Source organism: Canis lupus, chromosome 14 (genome assembly GCF_048164855.1).
Source record: "Canis lupus baileyi chromosome 14, mCanLup2.hap1, whole genome shotgun sequence".
Lineage (NCBI taxonomy): Eukaryota > Metazoa > Chordata > Mammalia > Carnivora > Canidae > Canis > Canis lupus.
In genome coordinates this window covers 20,924,707-20,937,494 of record NC_132851.1, presented here as the reverse complement: position 1 = coordinate 20,937,494, position 12,788 = coordinate 20,924,707, and the positions used below count along the sequence as shown (strand labels likewise).

General features: G+C 44.1%; 1 protein-coding gene across 4 annotated transcripts in view; it reads right to left on the bottom strand.

The window, feature by feature from the left end:
- Window positions 1-11,636, bottom strand: part of COL14A1 (collagen type XIV alpha 1 chain) — a 216,156-nt gene extending 204,520 nt beyond the window's left edge. For 2 of the 4 annotated variants that reach the window (XM_072774346.1, XM_072774343.1), the window contains exon 1: window positions 10,190-10,542. The gene's annotated coding sequence lies outside the window, so the exon portion shown is untranslated. Of the gene's footprint in view, window positions 1-10,189; window positions 10,543-10,852; window positions 10,979-11,509 lie in introns of those variants that run through there. The other 2 variants (XM_072774345.1, XM_072774344.1) reach the window with 2 other exon arrangements.
- Window positions 11,637-12,788: the final 1,152 nt, after the last annotated feature.

Here is a 12,788-nt window from a genome sequence, read left to right as displayed (position 1 = left end):
GTGATTAGCCTTTTTTCTACCTGAGGGAACTCCCCACTGGGCATGGCATTGTGACTCAAAATCAATTGGAAAGCCAGTTTTATTAGCATAAATTATCAAAGAGCAGAAGAGTTCAGGAATTCAAGAGACTGGAAATTGAGAAAACAGTGAGCTACAATATGGAGAAATAAAATCAGGATAAAAACTCTCCTCAAATCCTTCATATTTCAGAATGATAATCAAAAAAAACTTAGACATCATAAATGTATGTGCATTTAATAATAGAGCTTCAAAATACATTTGCAAAAACTGAAATAGAATGGAATGGAAGAATGGAATAATAAGTAAATTGACTGAATTTACTTATTATTCTATTCAGAAATTGACTGAAAAACTAAACAATCAGTAAAAACACAGCAGATGTTAGTAACTGTGTACAAATTAATATTTATTGAACATTACAACCACCAACTGTAGAATGTACTGTTTTCTAAATGTACATAGGAAGTTTTATAAAATAGGCCATATCCTGGGCCATAACATGAGACTTAAGAAATTTCAAAAGTTTGAAAGTTTACGAGTATGCTTTCTGACAGTAACAGAATTAAATTAGAGATCAACAATATTAATATATCTTTACAAATTCAAAAATTGGAGATTAAACAACATGTTTCTAATTAATCCATAAGTCAAAGAAGAAATCACAATGGAAATTAAGAAAAATATTTGGGAGGGAACAAAAATACAAAGACAACACATGAACATCTGTGGAATGCAGTTGAGGGAGCAGAGAAATTTCTAGGTTAATATATTTACATAAAAAGAAGAAAGATTTAAAATCAATGATCTAATGTTCCACCTAAAGAAGCCACAAAAAGGAAAGCAAATTAAATCCAAATTAAATCGAAAAAGAGAGATTAATAAGAGTAAAAACCAAAGAACTATAAAACTAATATTAGTGAAAATTACCAAGGCCAAAATTTGCTTCTCTGAAATATTAATAAAATTGCAAAGCTTTAAGAAAGAGTCATCAAGAAACAGAGATAGGAAACACAGCTAACAATTCCAGAAAAAAAAGAAATGATATCACTACATATGTCACATACCAACAAATGAAAAAAGGAAAAATATTAATAACTTTATGCCAATAAGTCCAACAATTTAGCTTAATTAGAAAAAGCTCTTGAAACCTTCAGCTTGCTAAAACAGACACATGAAAAAAACAGAAAATCCAAATAGCCCTATATCTATTCTAGAGATTGAATTTGTTATTAAAAATATTCAGGTTACCAGAGGGGAGGTGGATGGGGACTGGACATAATGGACAAAGGGGAGTGGGAAATACAGCCTTCCAGTTATGGAATGAATAAGCCATGGGGATAAAAGGCACAGCATAAAGAACATATCAATGACATTGTAAGAGCAATGGAACAGATGGTAGTTACACTTGTGGTGAACATAACATAATATATAAACTTGTTGAATCACACACTGTCTCATATACCTGAAACTGATGTGTCAATTATACTCAAATAAATATTTAATATATATATATTCCTAAAAATAAAATCACAACACTAGATGCTTTCACTAGTGAATTCATTAAATATTTAAGGGAGATAAAGTATCAATCCCACACAAACCCTTTCAGAAAACAGAGGTGAGCCAGCATAATCTTTTTACCAGAATCAGATGTCATTACAAAACCTAAAAACCACAGACTATCCCTCATGAACATAGACTAAAAAATCCATTCACCAATATATAAAAAAATAATTTAAAAAGTCATTACCAAGTGGGATATATTCTACAAATGTTCTGACTAATATTTTAAAATCAGTATCATTCAGCATGTTAAAAAATATATAAATAAATATATGTATTACCTCGATAGAAGCAGAGAAAGCAGTTAAAAAATTCACTATCCATTCATGATTTAAAAGAAAGTCAGTAAACTAAGAATAGAGGGGAACTTTACCAATCTGATAAAGTGCATCTATGGAAAAACCATATTTAATGGAGAAATACTGAATGCTTCTCTCCTAAGATCAAGAATAGAACATGAATATCAACATGGTAACATTTTACCATTTCATTTGGCATTGTACTAGAGGTCCTAGTTAGTGCAATAAGGGAAAGAAAGAAAGAAAGAAAAAGAAAGAAAGAAAGAAAGAAAGAAAGAAAGAAAGAAAGAAAGAAAGAAAGAAAGAAAGAGAAAGAAAGAAAGAAGAAAGAAAGAAAGAAAGAAAGAAAGAAAGAAAGAAAGAAAGAAAAGAAGAAGAAGAAGAAGAAGAAGAAGAAGAAGAAGAAGAAGAAGAAAGGGAGGGAGGGAGGGAGGGAGGGAGGAAGGAAGGAAGGAAGGAAGGAAGGAAGGAAGGAAGGAAGGAAGGAAAGAAGGGAAAAGAAAAGAAAGAAAAAAGAAAAGAAAAGAAAAGAAAAGAAAAAAAAGAAAGAATGGGAAGGAAGAAGCAAAACTGTCTTTACTTAAAATCAACATGATTTTTGGCACAGAAAATCCTAGAGAATATATCAAAGAAAAAAACCTACTTGAACTAATAAGTAAAATTACCAATGCTGCAGGAACAGATCAATAGGCAAAAATTAACCATATTCTTATAGTAGCAAACAAATGGAAAAGAAAATGTTTTTTTAAATTTCACATACAATAACATCAAAAAACACAAAATACTTAGAAATCAGTAATTTTATACTCTTTGGGTAAAACCTAGAAAGACACAAAGCTGAATTTCTGAGAGACACTTAAAAATGCCTAAATACATAGAGCAGTATACCATGTTCATGGATTGAAAAACATGTTTGGACTGCTTTGAATCCAAAGCAATCTTATCAAACTCTCAAGTTATTTTTTTGTAGAAATTAACTAAATGATTCTAAGAACTTGCAGGGAAATGCAAAGAACTTAGAAAAACCAAAACAAATTTAAAAAAAAAAAAAAAGAAGAACAAAGGGACGCCTGGGTGGCTCAGCGGTTAAAGCGTCTGCCTTTGGTTCAGGGCGTGATCCTGGGGTCCTGGGATCGAGTCCCACATCGGGCTCGCTGCGTGGAGCCTGCTTCTCCCTCTGCCTGTGTCTCTGCCTCTCTCTCTCTGTGTCTCTCATGAATAAATAAATAAAATCTTAAAAAAAAAAAAAGAAGAAGAAGAACAAAGTCAGAGAACTCCTAATTCCTGATAACAAGCCTTACTATAAAAGTAACTGCAGTAACGCTAGAGAGGTGTATTATTCTCTGATGTGTTACTGAGTTCTATTTGCTAATACACATTAATTCATATTAACAAGTGCACTGATATTAATAAGTGAGATGAGTCTGTAGCTTTCTTTTATGCTGTGTCAAATGTGTATATTAGTATTATATTTCCAACTTCATAAAAATAACTTTGAAGTTTCTCTTCTTTCTGTAAATGGTCCTTTGGGACAGTTATAACAGTATTGGTATTACTGATTTTTTTATACATTTTTGTTGGCATTTAATTGCAAAACCATGGAAGTTTGGCATTTGGGGCAGGCTACTTTTTAACTACTTTTCAAAATTTTTATGCTCCTTGTCTTATTTATGATTTATGTAGACCTAGGGTATTTTAGTAATTTGTATGTTGTTTTAAAATAACCCATTTCATCCTAGTTTTCTAATGTATTGACATGCAATAATTGTAATTACTATTCTAGTCTTATAAATTCCTCTAATTTTGTGATTATTTCCTATTTTCATTTCTTATCTTATGTATTTGGGCTTCTCTCATTTTGCTTTTTAAAATACAAAAAAAAGGAGGGGGTGCCTGGGTGGCTCAGTTAAGCTCTGCCTTTGGCTCAGGTCATGATCCCAAGGTCCTGGGATGGAGCCCCATATTGGGTTCCCCTGAGTAGGGAGCCTGCTTCTCCTTCTCCCTCTTCTGCTCCCCTTGCATGTGCTCTTTCACAGGCTCTCTCTCTCTCTCTCTCGCTCTCTCTCTCTCTCTTTCTCTCTTAGTCAACAAATAAATAAAATCATTTAAAAAATTAATAAAATATAGAAAAAAACCTTCCAAATCAAATTCACAACATCGAAATGGAAGGGAAAGAAAGAGTAAGCTAGAAATAAGGAAACAGGGGGGAGAGGAACAATTACAAAGACAAAGATGAGAAGGTAAAAAAGAAGAGAAGAAAGAAAAGAAAGAGAAGAAGAAAAAGAAAGAAAGAAAGAAAGAAAGAAAGAAAGAAAGAAAGAAAGAAAGAAAGAAAGAAAGAAAGAAAAGAAAGAAAAGAAAGAAAGAAAAGAAAAGAAAAGAAGAAAAGAAAAGAAAGAAAAGAAAGAAAAAAAGAAAAGAAAAGAAAAGAAAAGAAAAGAAAAGAAAAGAAAAGAAAAGAAAAGAAAAGAAAAGTTAGATAGTAAATAGTATAAAGACAGAATCACCTACCTGGCCAGATATTAGCCAATGAGTACTAGATTGGTACTAGCCAATCAGTACCTAGATTGGTACTCCTCAAAAATAGCCAGTCTATGAACAGTTTGTTATTGGTCCACAATGAAATAAAGACATTATACTGAAATGTAAATCAAGGCACTGTCTTACTTCCTTCTTCAGGAAAGAGCTTTGCAATGAAGAAATAATATTTCAGCTGAACTAACAGTGTATTTAGTGACATATTTGATTTACATATCTGTGCCTGGTGACATACTTGATCCTAATACAGTTTTATCTCAGCAGGGAGAAGTAACAGTTTGTGAAAGGACACCAACCAGCAGACCATAGTTTGTTTAGCACCGGCCTAGCTCACTCACTGCACAATGCCAATAGATTGCTTCTCCCCCTTATACCACTGCAGCTCTCCAACTAACTGCAGGGCCTCAGTAACTACTTTTACCTACTGGATTTTGGGTACTAGAAGATATCTACATGGCAGTTTAACCCATAACCAAAAAGGTTCAAAGTGCATAGTAGGTTATGAATAAACATTGATTGATTGAATAATCAATGATTGAATGATCAGGGCTGATGTATACATGTTACAGTTGATGCACTGCACAATTTGCACTTGGCCAACAGTGAGTGATGCGTGAAAAGGGCAGATGCTCTGCTCTCCAAGTTGCATGCAAAGCTGTATTATTCAAAGGAAAAGGCACCATTTTCTTCTTTCAATGGCATGGGTATGCCCAGAGAGACCACCTTTTCCTAATTCCTATGAAGACCCTATGTAGATTAACAGCAAGGGACTTGACTGCAAATTGGCCTCAGAAATGCAGCTGCTCAGTCTTAAACTATGTGCTGTAAATTCTACAGGACAGAAGGCACAGCCATCCCCAAAGCATGGCAAATTAGAGTGACAGCTCCTTCATTCAGGAATGATCCATTACCTGGCTTTTTTTCTCTTTCTTTTTTTAAAGACTGACATAGCTCCTTGGTCAAAGAAATGGGGTGTTGTTTTGAACTAGACTCTATATTATAACCAGTATAAAGGGTAGCTGCACATCTCAGCGTAGATATCCCATTCTTGAGGAAGGCTTCCCTGATCTCCCAAGTCTGGGCCTGGATGCTCCCCCTGGTAGTAATCGATATATTCCATTCTATAGCATTTAACACTGTACTGTAATTGGCTATTTGCATTTCTATCTACCAACGTATATTTTTCCCCACTGTACTGTGGATGCTTAGCACAGTTTTTGTACATGGCAGGAGGCAGATCAGGGAAGCAGAAGAAGAATAGAAGCAAAAACCTGCAGTAGAATATCATTTTTAGATATCAATTCATTTCAATATAGACATCAATCTGTGTCTAAAACCAGACAGAAAAAAAAATAAAAAAAAAATAAAACCAGACAGAAAGCCATCCAGGAACAGATATTTATCCTATGAAGCATCCCCTATAAAGCTCCTATAGGGACTTTAGAGACTATAGGGACTATAGGGATTCCTATATATGTTATAGACACATCCTAAGACCCTTGATGAACTCAGCAAAGCCCAGTCTCCCTCTGTATCAATTTTCATAAGCAATCTAGGTCATTTCTGGGAGGAAAGAGACCAAGCACTGCTCCCTAAAATTGAAAGTTAGGGACATCTGCCAGGGTAGCTCCAACAAAGCCCCAGTGGCAGAAAAGTTTGTCAAAGCATAGATTTAAAAAATCACCTTGGGGGATCCCTGGGTGGCTCAGTGGTTTAGCGCCTGCCTTTGGCCCAGGGCGTGATCCTGGAGTCCCAAGATCGAGTCCCGTGTCAGGCTCCCTGCATGGAGCCTGCTTCTCCCTCTGCCTGGGTCTCTGCCTCTCTCTCAATCTCTCTCTCTCTCTCTCTATCATGAATAAATAAATTAAATCTTTAAAAAAAATCACCTTGAAGAAATGGGAAATCTAGTCTCTAAGCCCTGACATCAACACTCCACTCTCAGAACTTCCCATAGTCTTTCTAGTCACCATCCTCTCAAAACATGAAGCAGAGAAAGAGAGATGGGGGAAAGGAAGATGGGAAGAAGGAAGAAACAGCAGTAGGTGAGAATAGCCATTTTTGTCTTCCAAGCTCTATATGAGATCTTCTTAGATCTTAACCCTATAGAGTGGCTATTGTTACCTCTGTGTTGTATGTGAGCAAACAAAGCTCTAAGAGGTTAAGAAACATGGACAGGAACCCAGAAGGAGCAAGTTTAGATTTCCCCCATATCTTCTTGCTTTCCCCTCCTTGTTGCAGCTACTAGGACTATATGGCCTCAGTTGACATCATCTGTGTGGATCACACACCCCTCCCCCACCCCACCAAAGAAGCTGATGGAGGATGTATCCAGTGGCATCTGGATTCAAATCTTATACAGACTTTTCTTAATCAGGTATCTGTCACATGCTGGTTTTGTGACCCCAGGCAAGGTAGTTTATCTCCTAGGAGCTCAGCAATCTGATCAGTAAAAGAAGAGTATTTACTTCTGCAAGTGTTTGAGAGACTAAAATATGTTTCTGAAAAAGAAAAAGGCAAGCATTTAATAGGTACTCAAAAAAAAAAAATGCCAGCACTTCTAACACACACACACACACACACACACACACGCCACCCCACCATAACAGGATGAGGTTGGTCTTCACTCAAGGCTTACTGTACCTAGAGGAGGAACTGGATCTCTGGCACTTTGTATTTAATTACAGAAATTACAGAAGGTGCAAGAGGAGATTATTTTCCTGACACCTAGCAATATCGAGGGCAAATCTGCCCAGGAGTTTGTTTCTCTCATTTTCCTTTAAGCTTTCCTCTTCCATCCCCTGCCGTCTCTTCTGTTCCCCCAGGGGCCATCTAATGTCTCATTTACCAAGATCCTAGTTGTGTACAAACTCAAAATCCTAGATCATGCGTGAGCTCAGCGGTACACACACAATAGCACTGCACCCGACAGCAATTCAGGAAGGTCCTTGTCCTTTCAAGGAATCATGCGTTACACTAGACAGGCCAGGAAAACAGCAGTCATTTGGATGGATTTGGGTAAAAATGAAGTCAAATGTAGCTCTAGAGTCACATAACTGCTACCCTGTAGGCTTAAAACATGCAAACGATCTCTGTGTTTTACTAGGTGACTTTAGGAAGTATTTAAGAGCCAAAGAGCACACACCCCATTGAGACTTTTTTGTGGACTGGGGCTTGACCCAGGGTCCCTTAGGTCATACCACTCTTCTCAGCTCATTTTTAAAAAGGTTTTATTTATTTATATGAGAGAGAGAAAGAACCAGTGGGGGGCCGGGGCGCAGGGGGAGGAACAGAGGAAGAGGGAGAAGCAGATGCCCACTGAGTAGGGAGCCCAAAGCAGGACTCAATCCCAGAACCCCAGGAACATGACCTGAGCCAAAGGCAGATGCTTCACTGACTGAGCCACCCAGGCGCCCCTGCTCAGCCCATTCTTAAGACAGCCCTGGCTGGTTCAGAAAATCAAAACACGCAGGGAAGGCCCCAAGGGTCTCTGAAATCCTCAGCTGGACCGTTAGCAGCAGGAAAGGGGCCAAAGGGCTCCTCCCATCAATCCTGAAGCCTGGGACCTGCCCAAAATTGTTCCAGGAATTCTGATGGGTTCCAAGAAATCCTTCCCAGGGAATTACTGAGAGGCCTCACCAGTGTGGCTCCTGTTCCTTCAAAGGGACCCCCAGGAGGCCAGGGCTGCAGTGGAGACTCAGGTCTATGCTGGCACGGGGCTCTCCAGGCAGAAGGAGATGTCTAGTGTTCAGTGTGTGAGTATACTGTGCATCATGGATAAACCTTGAAAACATTTTGCTAGGTGAAAGGAGCCCCTCACGAAGGACCACACACATATGGTATGCCTCCATTTATGTGAAATGTCAACAGAAAGTAGATTAGTGGTTGCCAGGAGCCGAGGTGGGGTAGGGGGTCAGCCAGGGGAGAAATGGGAAGTTTCTGCTAAGAAGCATGGAATTTCTTTTTGGAATGATAAAAAAGAATGTTCTAAAATTGCTTGTGGTGATGGCTACACAACTCTGTGAATATAAAAACCATAGTATTGTATCCTTGTGTGGTATATGAATTGTATCTCAATAAAGCTGTTACATATATATATGTGTGTGTCCTGAAGTCTGCTCACAGTAACCAAGCCATTAGGGCCAGACTCAGAGGCAATCCATCCAAGTTGCTCTTGTGGAACACGCGAAAAAACCCAAATGCTATCCTTTCATTCATTCACTTAATCACTTACTCATTCTAAATTTACCAGTGTGCAGAACGGGACCACCTTATCAGAAACATAACACCTATTTTCTTCATTGCACCCAGCTTAAGGCTGTTTTGCTGGCTTTGAATATAGACTCCTTTATCCCACACTGCAATTAGGAAGTGCCCTCCTGGGCCCTTTGTAGGTGATGAGCCCCTAAATCTTTAAAGAGGAATTTTAGGAAAACCTGCTTGCATTTCTGCTCTGCACAGAGCTACCAAAGTCTTACTCTCTATTTCTTTGTTCCTCTCTCTCTCTCTCCCATCCCCTTCAGCTGCTGCTCTGCAGAGTCCCCAACACTTCCAAAAGGGAATCCAAAACTTCCAGAGCGAATGGGGCTTTGGTAGCAGCTCCAGAAGCAATTTTCAGGGAGGAAATCCTGGCCCCTGTGAGAGCTGCACACAAGCTCCATTTGGGCATTTCCCCTAAAGACCAGTCCTGAGCCTGTACCTAAGTAGAAGAGGTCACCTCTGGGCAACCCTGAGCTCGTGTGCCACAGGGCGTGCTTCACACACAGGACCCGAGAACCCAGTCCCAAAATGGGAGTGTCTGTGGTCCTGGACCCACACGTGGTGTCCAGGGCGCTGGCCTAGGACAGAGGCGACTCCTGTGGCCTCGGGGTGGCCCCTCTTGGCCCTTCCCTAACCCTACCTTGCCTCGGAGCACTGCATGCGTCCCTGTCCAGACACTGCGTGCCTAACAGGAGGCTTGAAGCAGGAAGGGGTGCAAAGGGATAAAATTGCAGGAGATTCGGTGTGGAAAAGCCAGGGCAGAGAGGACTCTCCAACACCACAGCCCGGGGGTGCAGCTCAAAGCCACAACCTCCAGCGTCCAGGCACCAAAGCAAAAGGCGGGAAGCCCCCGGGTTTCCTCGAGCAGAGCCACAGAAGAGCTGCTGCGGCCAACGTCCCCCGTGAGCGCTCCGCCGGCTGCTGCTCTCCGCGTCCAGCGCCCGCCCGCAGCGCGGATCTGTGCCGGTACCCACGGGGGCGGGGGGGGCTGGGTGAGTTCGGTCTCCCACGACCTCCATCCACTACTCTTCCCAGCGCCCCCAAATACAACCTAAATAAAAACAGCGTGCTACCCATTTATATACAGCCCTCCACGGCAAATTCCTAAGCCCCTTTCTCACCCTTTCCTTGAGCCCCTTCTACTCCGAAAGGCTGGAATTGCCACAATCTCCAAACCAAACCCGCTTCTTCCCGCCGTGCGCCCACAGCACCCAAGAACAGGGCACAGTTCCCGTGCGCAGCACAAGGCATTGTCACGGTCTTTGCATGCGTATCGCGTAGCACCTCCAAACTCTCTGCCCAGCGACGCCCACGAGGAGGCATCTAGGTGCACCGGCCCGTCCCCCCCCCCCCCCGGCTCCCCGAGGTCCCCGGGCCATCCTGGGCGCGCGCGTGGAGAAGGTCCGTGGACCTGCAGGTCTGCAGGTGGCTCGCCCTCTCCACTTTGCCTTCCTCGCAAATAGATTTCTCAAAGCTGACCCGGAGCAGGGCGGAGAAGGACTGGAACTGACCTGTGCAGGGGAATGTTCTAGCCCAAGATGGGGACCTCCCGATGCCTAGGCAGGATCCAAGGTCGCCGCGCGTTGCTTCCCGGCGGCGCGAGGCTCGTTCGCTCGCTCCCCGCGTGGTGCCCCCCTCTTAATTAGCCTCTCCGCCCCCTCTCCCTCTGCCTCTCCAGCTCCCACTCTGCAGCCCGGGGCTGCCTCCTCTGCAGCGCTCCCCTCCTGCCAGGCGCCCAGGATCAGATAAGAGGAAAGGAAGGCCAGCCCGCGGCCAATTATAGAGCGGAAGGTGGCCGCGGGGCGGAGGTTGGGGAGGTGGGGGGCAGGCCTACGCCCCAAACGGCCCCCACCTTATCTCCTCCTCCTCTCCCCACCCCCGCCGCCCGACAGGGCCTCCGAGGAGCCCGCCCCCGCGCGTCCCGCGACCTGGCGGCCGCCCCAGGTGCGCGCTGCAACCCGCTGTCCTGAGCCCAGGAAGCGCCGCGTTGGCGCGTCCACTCCGACCCCGGCCTGGGTGGGGCTCGCTGGGTCAGGCCTGCAGTCGCTTTGCGAGGTCGGAGGCCCCTGGAGGCCCCCCTCCAGGACCCAGGTAGTGTGTGCCCACTTCCCCGTTCCCGAGACCCCGTTTGCCTTCCAGCGACAGGGACCTGGCGCTTGGGAGCGCGCGCGCACCGTGCTGGGGCCCCGGCCTCGCGGCCTGGCGCGTCCTCGTCCGAACAAGGCTGCAGAACGCCACGGCAGGGATGCTCAGATTTCCACGCGCAGGAGAATCCTTCGAGGGTGTCGCAATGGCTGTTTCGTAAGCTTAAAAGGACGACTGGTGGCAGCGGCCAGTGCTTGGACTTCCTTGAACTGCAGATTCCCACCCGCAAAGATCCAGCTCCCGCAGCTCTGGCCTGAGGCCGGGGACTCTGCGTTTATCAAACACCCCGGTGGTTCTCGTCTACGCAGGCCACCACCTCACGAGAGTCTCCAGGCCGAGATGTGAAGCACACGAGGTGCGCCACACCTGGCGCCAGGTCTCTAGGAACTAGGGCTGGGCTGTCACCCTCCGGGGCCCCCTTCGAAAGTCATCCGCGTTACCCAGTGTTGGAACCGCGCGCAAACCCTCGGCGGGCGCCGTTCAGCTTTTGCCCGCACACAGGGTGGGGAGGGAGTTAACAGAAACAATTTAGCAAGAACTCCGGTTTTCGCAAGAAAATGCTTTCTCACGTTGGAAACCCACTAAAGGCTGGTGGGGGACCCCAGAGAAAGGGCAAGTGGTCCGCTTAACCCGCTCCCCACGTGCCCAGCTCAGGATACAGGGAGAGAGGCTCTGGGGTTTGACACCTTTAAAGGGGGTCCGTCTGACCGTCCCAACCACTGTTAGCCACCAGCTCAGCTTTCCCCGATGTCGCGCGCAGATGCATCTCCTTGTAACCGCTCCGGACACCCCGCGGGGCCCGCGGTTGGAGTGGGCAGGGCCCGCTCCGGCGCCCACCGAGGCCCGGGTCTCCACTGGTCCCTTTTCTGATTGGCTCAGCCCAGCCGCGGGGCGGGGCACAGCTCGGCGCCCCTTTGCAGCCGCGCTTCACAGAACCAAATTTTCTGGGGTCCGGGCAGCCTGCGCAATTCTTAAGGAGACAGGCTTCGTCCCAGCGCTCCAGAGGGTCTACTGCAAGGGAGGGAGCGCCACCTGGTGTCTCTGCCTGGAGCTTTGGGAACGCGCGGGAGCCGCGAACCTCCCCATCCTGCACCTGCACGGAAGCGCAGAGACCCGAATTCCTGCAACGCCGTTGTTGATCCCTGCAGGCAACCCCCACTCTGGTTGTTCCTCTGCCGCACCTCCCCGCGCAAATGCCTACTTCCATCAGACTGTGCTCCTCCTTTTCATTAATAAAATCTATTTTAAATATTAAGTATAGTCGACCCACAATGCTACATTAGTTTCAGGGGTACGACACGGTGATTTGACAGCTCTAGACATTATGCTGCGGCCACCACAAGTGCCATCCGTCACCATGCAGCACTATTACAATACCAGTGTCTATGTTCCTTCTGCTGGGCCATTTGTCCCTGGGACTTACTCATTCTGTCACTGGAAGCCAGTGTCTCCCATTCCCCTTCACCCATTTTGCCCCTCCCTCTTCTCCCTCCCTTGTGGCAACCACCAATTTGTTCTTTGTACTTGTGGGTCTGTTTCTGGTTTGTTCGGTTGTTTTTTTAAAATTCCACATATAAGTGAAATCATATGACATTTGTTTTTCTCTGTCTTATTCCATTTAGCACAATAAATAGCACCATCCATATTGTCACAATAGCAAGATCTCATTTTTTTTATAGCTGAGCAATATTCTGGTGTGTGTGTGTGTGTGTGTGTGTGCACGCCACACCTCCTTTACCCATTCATCTATTGATGACATTAGTCTGCTTCTCTATCTTGGCTATTGTGAATAATGCTGCCATAAACATAGAGGTGCACATATCTCTTTGAATGAGTTTTTTTCTTTTTCTTGAGTAAATACCCAGTGGTGGAATTACTAGATTGCATGGTATTTCCGTTTTTAAATAAAATCTACTCACATCTTTCATTTTTTACCAATATGTAGATGACTTGTATAAGATCAGC